This window comes from Nuphar pumila, chromosome 2 (assembly GCF_984573655.1).
Source record: "Nuphar pumila chromosome 2, dmNupPumi1.hap1.1, whole genome shotgun sequence".
Lineage (NCBI taxonomy): Eukaryota > Viridiplantae > Streptophyta > Magnoliopsida > Nymphaeales > Nymphaeaceae > Nuphar > Nuphar pumila.
The window spans coordinates 145,606,309-145,619,618 of record NC_143250.1 but is presented as its reverse complement, the minus strand read 5'-3'; positions in this window follow the sequence as shown (position 1 = coordinate 145,619,618).

The window sequence follows — 13,310 nt, the reverse complement described above, 5'->3', positions numbered from 1 at the left end:
TCTCTCGACAGACTCCCATTTGGTTTTGGGATGTCAAACAACGATTAAGAAAACATTGACAAGTGACTCACTGCTTGCTATAATCATTTCAGCCAGTCATTCAGTTGGTTGTTTGTTGGTGACCGATGAGGTGGTCTTTACTGTACATCCTTAAATTTTGGCCATATCCCACGGAGGATCGATGATCCACAAGTGGATCTGAGTTCATTCATGTATGATGATCTTGTTTGAGTGATTTGAGTGTCATTAGAGTTGTGTGGAGGGATTCCCGCATGTTTTTCGGCAGCTTTATAGAATTTTGGCAAAAAATTGTCCATGCACAGTTTGGCACCTTGATTGGCATTTTTCAGTGAATCGGTGCAGAATTCAATAACAAAATCAAAACGAAAGTTGTTTTCCATTAAATTCTGAGCAACTTCTATTCAAACCTCGTCGGCATTTGAGATCTCCAATAGATTATATTTTGGGAAGAGCATTCCCAAACCCATTGGTGGGTCCAAGTGGATCGGGTATGCACCTGACCTGGCAGGATCCGATCCAAATCCAAACTCATTCGAGAGACCGAGTGGATCGGGTCTACGCTTGATCAGGTGGGATCTGAGCCTGGACCCAAACCCATTGGGGTTTGGGGTCTACTCCTTACCCGTTGCAACTTGGTCCAAGACCCATTATTGTTCCTGGGTGGTGAACCAAGTTAGTAACCATGGATCGGATTAGGTCCAGAACTAAATCATTTAACCTATTAAGGACATAACTCGATTCAGGGGTTCCTGTGACCGGTTTTGAGGTTTCTGAAACCGGTTCAAACATTCTAGAACTGATTCAGGCATCTTGAAAACTGGTTCTATGGTTTCTAAGATTAGTTCATGCATTTTGAGACCAGTTTGATCTTTATAAAATCGGTTCAATAGTTTATGAGACCGGTTTGGGCCTCCTATGACCGACTCGAGGGTTTTCTTGACTGGTTAAGCGATTTTTTGGATTGATTCAGGGTTTTTGTAACTGATTCAACGCTTTTTGTGACCGATTTAGGGTCTTTAAAGACTTATTTAGGTCGTTTTCAGACCTCAATTATGAATATAACTCATAAATGTGTGTCTTTGTCATTCATCTCATAGTTTTTGGTAACTTTAACATGATATAAGATATGTTTCATGTTATTTTTTGAGTTATCTATGATTATTTAAGCATGAGATTATGAATGTATGTATTTTATTTGTTATGACATTCTTTACATGAACTTACACTAAAAGATTTTGATCAACTCACTTTGGTTATCACCAAAGTGATCCAAGTTTTGTTGATTGAGTGTTTCTTAGATTGTATTGAGATTGAAATTCGATATTGATATTGTGTGTGACCTTATGAAACAATAATTTTATCCAAAGGTAGGTCTTGTGTTTCAAATTCACACAGGGTGTAATAGTAGATGTGTACACCAACCCATGAAACATGTTTGTACCTAAAGGTACAGTGCCTAATTGCCTCTAGTTGCATGATCTACTAATTTCACGAATTGAAGTCAAATTCTTGATAATTGAGGAGGTGAAGCAACTTAGAGTATTATTGTTTTTACCAAAATGAAACGATAATGACTATATTATGCTTACCTTAGAATAGGTGAATAATAAAGAGTCTCATATTTACCTTTTTTATATGAATCTCGCATAAAGTGGTTGATCCCTTACTCATAAAGAGAATAGAACAGTCACTCCGAAGGTTGTCTATTAGAACTGAGAGCGCTTAGAAAGATGTCAATGAGAAGTGGGAGTGCTCAAATAATCTTATCTTGTTACTTTTGCAATCACGAGTAGCTAAGAATATTCGAGGTGTCATCTCTCACCGAAGCAAAAATTATTGATTTAAATATGATTTTATCTCAGGCAATATGAATTAGAAGCTTTATTATAGGTCTTGGCATAATGGACTCTATTGAAAGGTCACTAAAGATCTTATGTGATAATGAAGTTGTGTCATTCTGGAATAATAACAAAAGTTCTACCTCATATCAATACATGGAGTTAAAGTACTTTGATATTAAAGAAAGGATCAAGAATCATTTAATGTGTATTAATACAATCAATATGAAGAAAATGATTGTGAATCTCCTTACAAAAGAGCTAGCACTGGGAATATATTTGCAATATGTAATAAGGATTGGTCCGTTTAATTTCTTTTGATGTATGACAATACATTATGGTTATATGTGATCATATTTATGAAACTAAATTGATTCTCTATGATTTTGTGTATTGTTGATTCTGTATAAAGAATCTCTCATTTGAGTTGAGAGAATAGCAGAATAACAATATTGAAGGATCACTAGAATGAGTTAGAGACCAACCTATTCATAAAGGTAATCTTAACATGCTAAAGCACTTAAAATAAATAATATTGTAGTGCATAAAAATATGACATTTCATACAAAGGTGTTCATCTTCATGACTCACATGATTCATTCTTGTGATACCGAATAGCATGTGAACTCACATAAAAATATGGCATTTCATATAAAGGTGTTCATCTTCATGACTCACATGATGAAAGACATGTGGACACTTGAGAAGTTGTAAATGTCAAGATGAAGAGTGATGATGGAGAACCTCTTGAAAACCCAACTCCGTATAGACAACTCGTCGGAGCTTTGTCATGCCTTTTCATTACAAGACCTGACATTGCACATGTTGTCCATACAATCAGTCAATTTCAACATGCTCCAACCTCTATCTATATGGGTGCTTCTTCTAATCTCAAACTTCTTGCTTATACTGATGCAGATTGGGGAGGTGATCTGAATGATCGTCATTCAACGATAGGTTTTTGTATCTTCTTGGGGGCATCATTGATCTTATGGAGATGTAAGAAGCAACAGAAATTATCCCTTTCATCAACAGAGGCTAAATACAGAGCAATGGCTACTACAACTATGAAAGTAGTCTGGCTTCAACGACTGCTTTTCGACATGGGAGTTGAAAGTTCAGAAGCATCCGACATGTGTTATGACAACAAGAGCTCTATCTACATTGCAAGCAATTGGACGTTCCATAAACGTACCAAGCATATAGAAATGGATTGTCATTATGTTCGGGAGGAATTCTTGTGCGGCACCATCAATCTTCCCTATGTTGCTTCAGAATACCAGCTAGCTGATTTCTTCACCAAGCCTTTTGTTGCTCCTAGATTTCACTTTCTCTTAGGCAAACTTTCGGTTATTCAACCGTAAGTTTGAGGGGGTGTTAAAATATGTAATCTCATAGACAACTCATATCTCATATGTAATCTCATAGACAACTCATGTAATCCTTTGTAATGTTTTTTCCTTCTTTTAGTTAGTTTAGTTCTAGTTTAAACCCAATTAGAACTCACTTAAAACCCAATTTTAGGACAGCTTTAGGCTTCACCTTTTTTACTAGTCAAAAAGGTGCAGCTCCAAGGGAGTCGTTGGAGTCCAATCACTCCCTTGAGGCTCCTCTCCCCTTCTATAAATATGAGGTTGTTTCCCCTTGTAAAGTAGTTCTTTGTTCTTGTGGGAGTTCTCTCCCAAGTTTATGAAATCTTGTTCTTTATTTTATGTATACCCTTTTTTTGGGTATTGTGTATGAGTGAGCTCTTTTGTGTGAATGTCTTTGTTTCGTAAATCCTTTTTGTGAGTATTGAAAAAACAATCCTTGTTAGGGATTGCTACGTTCTTTCAATTAGTTGTTGCATGAAAATTTGTGAGTCATAGCTTGTTTGAAAGCTAACATCTGGCTCTACAAGTTTTGTGTTTAACGTTTTGGCATATTCGATTTTGTTTGGCGTTGAAAATCTATGGCAAGTTTTAGTCTCTTGCATATGACCTGAGTTATCTTCTGTTATTTATAGTTCTGACAGGGTTTCGTATTTGAATCATATCTTGCTCATTGCTTGTTTGTTTAGTGATCTGATTGATGTTTTGGAAAGTTAACACTGAAAGGAACAACTTTTATGTTTTACACATTTAGTGATTCAATTATTTGCTGCATCGAAAATTTGGTTTGTTTCTGCATACTAGAAATCCCCAAACTGAAACTCGTATAGTTAACGCAGAGAACATATCAACGTATTTGCCTCATATCTTCCTAGGTATAAATCCAAAAATTACAAACATAGGCTTGTTGGAAAGATTAGATAATTCTGAACACCTTTTATGTTTTGAGTTTTTTCAAACTCAGCAATCTAAAGGGTCAAAAATCCTCTTAAAGTTGTCGAACTGGTCATCGGTCTGTTCTGGGTGTCTTGTCCATCTGCCTCATAGAATTTTTCATATCTCTATCTTTACAGATCCAAATTTTGTTACAATCGTTAGAGCTTTGATGCAAGGTAAAGTTATTAAATACCATGTCTTAGATACTTTTGTGCTTCAATCATATCTTTCTGAATTGAAATTTGCAAGGAATATTAATTTGCATGAAGCAAATGTTAATGTATTGATTACTAATAGAGCTTTATAACAGTTGCCAAGCATACATAATTACTCTCTTATATATCTGATGATTACATTGTATAATTCATTTTTTACTCCTTGGGACAGATATTGCGTTGATTTTATTTCATGGGTAGGGCGTCCGGCAGAGGAGGCTGTTCATTTCATTTTGAAAAAAAATCTGCATAAGGAAAATGGGGGAACAAAGAAGGTATAGCCATGGGAGGCGGTGGTGTTGTTGTGCAAGAACAAGGGCGTGAAGTCGTGGTTGTTGTTGTTGTTTGTTCTGGATGTGGGAGACGTTGTATTGTTGTTCGTGAGCCATCTGCATCGCTTCTGGAGAGTGTGACTCATGACTGCAAAAGAGATACCCATTTTCTACAAACTTGTTACTTTTATCTTGTGTTCTTTGCATAGTTGTTGACATCGTCTGTTAGTTGTCTTGTTATAAAATGTGAGAATATTTCCAAAGTGTTAATGATATTGTTTATGTGGATTTGGTTGTTCTGAAACTCATTTTGTTGTTGTATGTTTTGGGTTTTGTTGAATCTCGTTTTTCTGCTAAAGAAGTCATTTCTACACTCGGGTCTGTCTGACACAGTCCCAGTTTTTCGACCGTATCTCTCTAGATACTGGTCTGAATTGAGTGATCTTTGGCTTGTTGAAAAGCTAAGATCCTCTCCTTCAAGCTTGTTGTTTACTGTTTTTCTTGAAGCGTCATTGTTAGGCCGTGAAAATTTCTGGCAAGTTTCTGACATCTGGAAAATACCAGAGTTTTGTCTTGTCCATTGCATCTCTGATAGTGTTTTGTGTTTTCGTCATATCTTATAAGTTGTTGCATTAAAATTTGTGAGCCGTATCTTGTTTAAAAGCTAACATCTGGCTCTACAAGTTCTGTGTTTAACGTTTTGGCTGATTCGATTTTATTTGACATTGAAAATCTTTAGCAAATTTTAGGTTGTTGCATGTGACCTGAGTTATCTTCTGTTATTTGTAGTTCTGATTGTGTTCTGTATTTGAATTATATCTTGCTCATTGCTTATTTTTTTAGTGATCTGATTGATGTTTTGGAAAGTTAACACTGAAAGGAACAACTTTTATGTTTTACACATTTAGTGATTCGATTATTTGTTGCATCGAAAATTTGGTTTGTTTTTGCGTATTAGAAATCCCCAAACTGAAACTCGTAAAATTAATGAAGAGAACATATCAACGTATTTGGCTCGTATCTTCTTAGGTATAAATTTAAAAATTGCAAACATAGGCTTGTTGGGAAGATTAGATAATTTTGAACACCTTTTATGTTCTGAGTTTTTCCAAACTCAGCCATCTGAGGGGTCGAAAAATCTCTCCAAGCTGTCGAACTGGTCATCGATCTGTTCTGGGTATCCTGTCCATCCGCCTCATAGAATCAATCTTAACTCTGCCTACGCAGATCCAAATCTAGCGTTGTCGGATCCGTTGGAAAGGTGTGTGTGTGTCGCGTAACTTCCTCGTGTTGGCCACCTCTATCGAAATAGAGTGATCAGGCCTTGAATCACAGCTTGTTTGAGTCTTGTTCGGACTCACCTGTTATCACTTTTGATTCCCCTCGTGGAGATCCTTTTGGATCTCGGATCGTGAATCAACTCATACATCGATTTTATATCAGGTACCTTCTTAGCCATTGATTTTGGATCACCGCAAAAACCTGTATACAGGTTCGATTCGGGCGATCCAAAAGTTGGTTCCCACTAAACAAAACCTATAGATCACATCTACGGTGTTAGACGTGAGAAAAATGCTTAAAACTACAATTTTTTAAGGGGGCATAAGGAACGCATTACTCTCTCTCTCTCTCTCTCTCTCTCTCTCTCTCTCTCTCTCTCTCTCTCTCTCTCTCTCTCTCTCTCTCTCTCTCTCTCTCTCAACATTCAGGGGAGGTGTGGTTCTCACTTTCAGCGCCTATTTGCTCTCTCTCTCTCTCTCTCTCTCTCTCTCTCTCTCTCTCTCTCTCTCTCTCTCTCTCTCTCTCTCTTTTGTTTCGGCTACCGATGCTAGGTCCCCAAGAAGGTCATCTTGATGCCACCAACCACGGGTTTTTCCAGATTTTGTTCCATGAAGACTGTTTGTTGGAATGTTAGGGGCTTAAATTGTCCCACTAAACGCCTGTTTCTGGCTAATTGGGTTAGGGAGCAAAAGCCTGACCTTCTTGCTTTATGTGAAACTAAAATAGAGGTCATCTCGCTCGTGGTCGTTTCTAGCATCTGGCAGGGAGCTGATTATTTCTATAAGCCAACGGTAAATCATGCAGGCGGTATCCTTATCTTGGGAAAGCAGTCTTTAAATTTATCACAGCTGGATGTGGGTCTTTTCTCTTTGTCTGTTGCTTTCAATTTGCAGGTAGTTGATAGAAGAGTAGTGGTTTCTGTTGTTTATGGACCTAATCTCGTCGTCATGAAGCCCGCTTTTTGGGATGATTTGGATAGGGTTGTCATTTCCAGCGCGGATTGTCACCTTCTTATGGGGGATTTCAATTGTTTGTTATCTATCCATGACTCTAATAACCTCGTAATTCCTAATCCCTCTATGCGAGGTTTCCAAGACTTTGTTCACTGTCATTTTCTCTACCCTATTCCTTTAACCGGAGAGCGCTTCTCTTGGTCGAATATGCGGTCTCGTCCGTGCTGTAGGGTCCTTGATAGGGTCTTTGTCACACCTAATTTATTGGACCTCATTCCCGACGTTTAGTGTGTGATGTTTGCTCCCTCTATCTCGGGTCATGGGCAGATCATCACTCATTGGGGGGATGGCTTTCAACCCACTAGGAGCTTTGCGTTTGAAGAATGGTGACTTCAGAAGCCAGATTTTCTCACGGTTATTACTAATTCTTGGAACAAAACTGTTGATGTGCATTGGGCCGCGCTACGTGTTCAAAATAAGTTTTCTCGTCTAGCTAAGGATATCAAAGCTTGGCTTCATAGTCGTAAGGTGGACAAATTTCAGCAAATAGCCGTATGGGATCAAGAGATTTCTGAGTTGTATCAGTCTATGTCTTCTCCTGGCTCTCTTTCTGATTTGCAACTTCTCAATCTTCAGGCCAGGTCCTTAGAATTAACCATGCTCTTAAAAAACTGGAGGATCAAAGAGGAAATTCGTTGGAAGCAAAGGTCTAGGGTGAAATGGCTTGCGGCTGGTGATGGCAACACTAAATTTTTTCACTCATATGCTTCCCATCGTCATAGGAGGAAGGTTGTTCCTTCTATCTCTATTGAGGGTGTTTCTTATCTCAATCAGCACGTTAATCTGGCAGTCTTGCTATACTTTAAGGACTTATATTCTGCTTTGTTAACTGTGGAGGGTGTCTTTGGTAATATCCTAGTTGGCTCAATTCAGCTAGAGCAAGCCAGATATATGCAAAGAAGGTTCTCTGAAGATGGGATTTTTTCGGCCATTAAGGATCTGTCAGGTTGGAAAGCGCCTGGCATTGACGGGTTTCATGTCGACTTTTTTAGAATCTTTTGGGACTGTGTTAAATCAGACGTGGTGAGTATGTTTGATGAGTTTCATCGTAACTTCAGACTGTCTTATCATTTGCATGTTGTTATTATTTCGCTCATTCTGAAAGATGATGAGGTCAATGATATTTTTCGATTCCGACCAATCTCACTTATGAGTGCTCTCTATCGGATGTTTGCCAAAGTTTTGGCGAATAGGCTGAAATCGGTGGCTAACCAGATTTTTTCAGACTCTCAGTTCGCCTTTATCCATATAAGAGGGTCCAGCACTCGTTCATCATGGCGGCCGAGGTGGTCCATTCCTTGCAGCATAGCAGTCAACCTTACTTTGTCCTTAAATTAGACTTTCATAAAGCTTTTGACTCTATGCATTGGCCATTCTTATTTCAAATGTTAGCAAATTTCGGTATTGGTCGTCGTTTTTCTGGTTGGGTGAGAGAGCTGGTCTTAAATGTCCAGGCCATGTTAAATATTAATGGTATTAGAGGAGACCGGTTCAAGCAAGGGCGGGGTTTGCGGCAAGGGTGCCCCCTATCACCTTTGTTGTTCAATGCAGTTGCTGAGGGTCTTGTGGTCTTGCTTAAGCGGGCTGTTGTATCGGGTTTCATTGATCCTTTGTAGGTTTCTGACTTCCCGGGTCATATTCTTACTTATGTTGATGATATGATCATTTTTTGTCATGCAAATGTTCAACAAATGCTTAGGTTCAAGCTTATCATTCAGTTCTTTCTCTCCATGTTCGGGCTTTCTCTAAATGAGACCAAATGCTCTATTACCATGTTCAATGTTAATGCCAATATGCTTGCAGCTGGAAAGATAATTTTTAATTGCACTACTTCTGACTTGCCTATTATGTACCTTGGCTTGCCGTTACAAATGAAGCCTCTATCTTCAGCGGCTTGGGCTCCGACGCTTCAAAAAGTGAAGCGCAAATTGCTTTCGTGGCAGTCGTCTTATCTCTCTAGCGCTGGACGTCTAACCTTAGTCAGACATGTTCTTTTAACTATTCCAGAATTTTTCATGTCTCTGTTTGTGATGCCTGTGGGAGTAGAGAAGCAGCTGACGTGCTTGCTGGCAGGCTTTCTTTGGTCTGGGTGTAAACTCACAGGTAAGCGTCACTTGATTGGTTGGCGTTCGGTGGTTCTACCTCGGCGTATGGATGGTTTAGTCATCCCGGTGCCCAGACTGCGAAGCATTGTTCTTGTCGCCAAGCAATGTTGGTTGGCCCACCAACCGGATAACCCTTTTGCTAGTTTTCTTCTGGCTAAATATGGGGATCCAACTCTTATTCTGGTTCGTCTGGGAACCCGAGGTTTGGCGCTCTTGCACTTGCGTAAATCGTGGTTGAGGGCTTTATCCTGCTTTAGAGACCATTTTGAGGTCTCCGGAAATTTTGGTCAGTGGTTGCAGTGGGCGTTGACACCAAGCGGAGAGTTTCTCACCAAAAAAGTCTATAGATCGTTGCTACTGCCAGGGGCTGATTGGTTGCTCGAGGATGTGCTTTGGGCGAAGGGTCCTTCCCCCCGTTCTCGAGTCCTGGCTTGGTTAATTTTGCACGATAGGATCCAGACCCACAGTAATTTAAAGAAGTGAGGCATTCAACTCCCGAGTTGGTGCGTGCTTTGTCAAGCTACAGAAGAATCTACGTTTCACTTGTTCTGGTCTTGCCCAATATTTATGAAAATCTTTAGTAGGACCTGGAGGCATCCGGAAGTATTTGTTAAGGAGGTGTCCTTTGCGCTAGATTTGATCTTGGGGCCGGTTTGTATTAGGCGCAGCAAGAGGTGTAGGTTCATTTGGCGGACGTGGTTGCTTACCTCTTGGTGGTTTGTTTGGATGGCGCGAAACGATGCTCATTTTCGTCATATTCGAGTTAACATTCAAAACCTGGTGCATAAAATTTTGGTAGATGTTTATGCGATCTTGCGTATGCATCTTAGTGATCTTCCACTCCCTTCTGTTGATGCTACCTATCCTTTGTCGCAATCTGGGCAAGTGGCTATGGCGTGAGCCCATTTTATCTGTCTAATGTTCTTTTCTCTTGTGCTTTCTTTATTTGTTTTGGCTTTTGTTCTTGTTCAGTTCATGGGTTCAACATTTTGTTGATCTTCATGAGTGGTAATGTTGAATTACTTTCGGCTCTCTCTCTCTTTATATAAATATATATATGGGGCGTAACAGTGGATGACACAGATTGGATGCGCTCCCGTCGCTGATCGTGGGTGCTGTTTTAAACAAAAAATGAACTTTAGCAGTGGTTCTCGGCCACTGCTTCTCAGCCACTGCTAAAGGTGGTTTTTTCACTCAGGTCTTTAGCAGCGGTCCTGAACCGCTAAAGACCCTAAATCTCACAAAACCAACAAACGAGCATTGTTCGACATTAAGGCCATCTAGTGTTATGAGTTTTCCTATATATATACGAAAATGGGTCCGTGCTAAACCCATTTGGTGCTAAATCGCGTGCTAAATGGGTTTTTCAACTTCTCTGGTGCTTTTTATGCAGTCCTAACCCTATAAATGTGTTGGGCATGGTCGATTTACTAAGAATCCACACAAAAATGGGTCCGTGCTATATATATATATATATATATATATTACCTTCCAGAACATTCATCTCCCAGACCTCTTTAAAAAACCTATTTGTGCAATTTTTTTGCTTAATTCAAACCTGGTGTTTATCATTGCTTATTCACTGAAAGCCATTCTTTGGATGGAATCAATTTAACAAGAATTCTTGATTTTTAGTTAATCAAGTTTTTTATGCAATATATACTGTTGGTTTTTCATGTGTGTGTGTGTCATAGTGACAAAAGTTAAAAACGGCAAAATCTCAGGAGTCAAAAACTCTGGGAGATTTTGAAATTTTTCATAAATCTCGAGTTTTTTTGGGCAAAATCTTGGCAATAAAAAATAAATTAAAAAATATAAAAAAATAATTTTTATAAGAAAATATAAATAAAACACATTTAAAAATGAAAATCTCGTGATAAATATCTGCTAAAACAGTAAATATCGCGATATTTGTCACGGTTTGAAAAACTCTCAAGAAATTGCTGTTTTAAACTTTCAGGCAATTTCTCGCGAGATTTTTATAAATCTCGCGATATTTGTTACAGAGGTGTGTGTGTTTTGACAGAGAGAGAGAGAGAGAGGACTAATATAGTTCATGTTGTTAGGATGTCCCATCTAGCAGACCTAACTAGTTTCTTGTGCAGCTTTGGCCACATGATTTGCAGATCAAGCCACATGTATGTTCTGCATAGTTTGCTTAGTGTGTCTTGGATCGTGCAACAGTCTAAAATGTGCCGGAAGTCCACAGTAAAAAATTCTAAGTTTTTCTCTAGTAAAGAAACAAAGTTTGATGACAAATTGACTCAATCCAAATCAATTTTTGGTAAACATGCCATTCTGAGTGCATCTGTATGTTAGATCAAGCAACCAGACTTGATAGAATTGTATCTGTATAAAATTCGCTATCTAAAGCAATGAAACATGAACATCATCTTAAAAGTGGAAATTCGTGAGCAACAATTTTAGGCTGTTATGAGTAATAAAAGATTAAATACACCATTTCTGTTTATTGTTTATGAAAATAGACACAAACTGGGCCCGTCGTAAACACAAATATACATGACCAATATTATTTTCAAAAGAAGAAAACTATAACCATAAATAAACCTTTGAAAAAAATGGATGAAATTATGGACAGTGAGTAATTGCTATATGGAATAAAAGTTTGGCTATTTTCATGAAATTTTGGAGTGTATTACAATGTTCATGCTGGTGTCATGTTCTCTCCCAGCGTCAAGTGAAGTTTTTTTGTTACATGCATCACTGCTAATACAATTGAGGTCCAATGGTTTTTTAAGAGCCCAATCAACGAAGCCAATCTTTTGTTATTCATTTAGATATGGTAAATTTGACATTTATTTATTTTGATTCATAAATGAGCACATGCAGGCAGAAAAACTGTGCTAGTCGACCACATTTTTTTCTGCCCCACTTCAAACTTGGACAACTGGCATGGGTGTTTTAGTATTTTTATGTATGAAGCTTGTTCTTAATTTTCTGACGCTATAATTGCTCTATTGTGTTTACTCCAGTATATCCCTGGGACGAAGATGGTTTTCCTCGGTCTGAAGAAGCCTCAGGAATGAGCAGATCTGATCGCCTACCTCAAGAATTCAACTTCTTCCTTATTCAACCATTGTATTTTTCTATCCTTGCATGCGGCGAGAAGAGACATTTTGGATGCTGAGTAGTATTTTTTTGCAATAAGACCTTTTGAGGTCATGCATGCTCTCCCAACCGGTTGGGCTGCTCCATCTTTTGATACATACTTTTGCACTCATACAAACTGGCTTCGTTGCATATTCTAAAGCTTCCGTGTCGCTTCTTAAATAATAACTGCTATGTTCTAAAACCTTTTAGCGTTGTGATAACCCAGTTTTACAGTGAAGTTACACAACGACCTTTTGTTTGGAAAGAGAAAATGGGTAATGTACGGGATGGCATGAATCATGCTTGATCGTTTTCAATGTTATCTAGAGAAGCCTTATTTAGATAGTTGGATTGATGCTTGCTCTTAAAGATGCGATTAGATCCTAATCTCCTCCACGGTGGTTCTGTTTCAAGGTGTTTCTTTGATTTTTTGTTCTCCAACCAATTTATGTATTCGGTATGAGGTAGTCTCGATGACCAAATCATATTTAAGTGGATGAGACTTGGCTTACAGTGATACTCTGACCTGATCTCAGCGGAAGTCCTCATGGAGATGGGTGCGAGACATGGATACAATATCGCCAGATGTGAAAATCTTGTGATATCAGTTCTAGATATTCACAAGCTCTCAAAGTTTCAATCACATAATTGAGTTTTTTAAAAAACTCGCCATTTTTAAACATGCTCTGATATTTCCATGTTTTTACTACGTTATTAGTCTTTTATGTGCATATTGTAATTCTTTTTTATAAATTTACTGGAAGTCATCATTTTGTCTCAGATTTTCAATTTATCGCGAGAATTCCTCTGGCAAAATCCCGATAACACCATTTTTTTACTAGGAAGGGCTTGGCTCGTACTTGGTAGGGGCTGGAATCAACCAGTAAAAATAGATTTTTGCAACCACCGTAAGGTTAAATGCAATCGAGGACTGGGCGTGTAACGCTGCCCGGATGAATTTTTACGTCCTCTCGGGTCATATCTGCGATCAAGGGTTGGACGAATTTGATGGCAACACCTGAAATGGCGTTTACATTCACCTAGTTCATCACTCTTACCTGTTTCTTTTTATTCGCCAAAGTTGTCTGGCGGTGCAATCCACGTCTGAAATGGACTCATTGTATCATCAGGGTAAAATATATACTTGC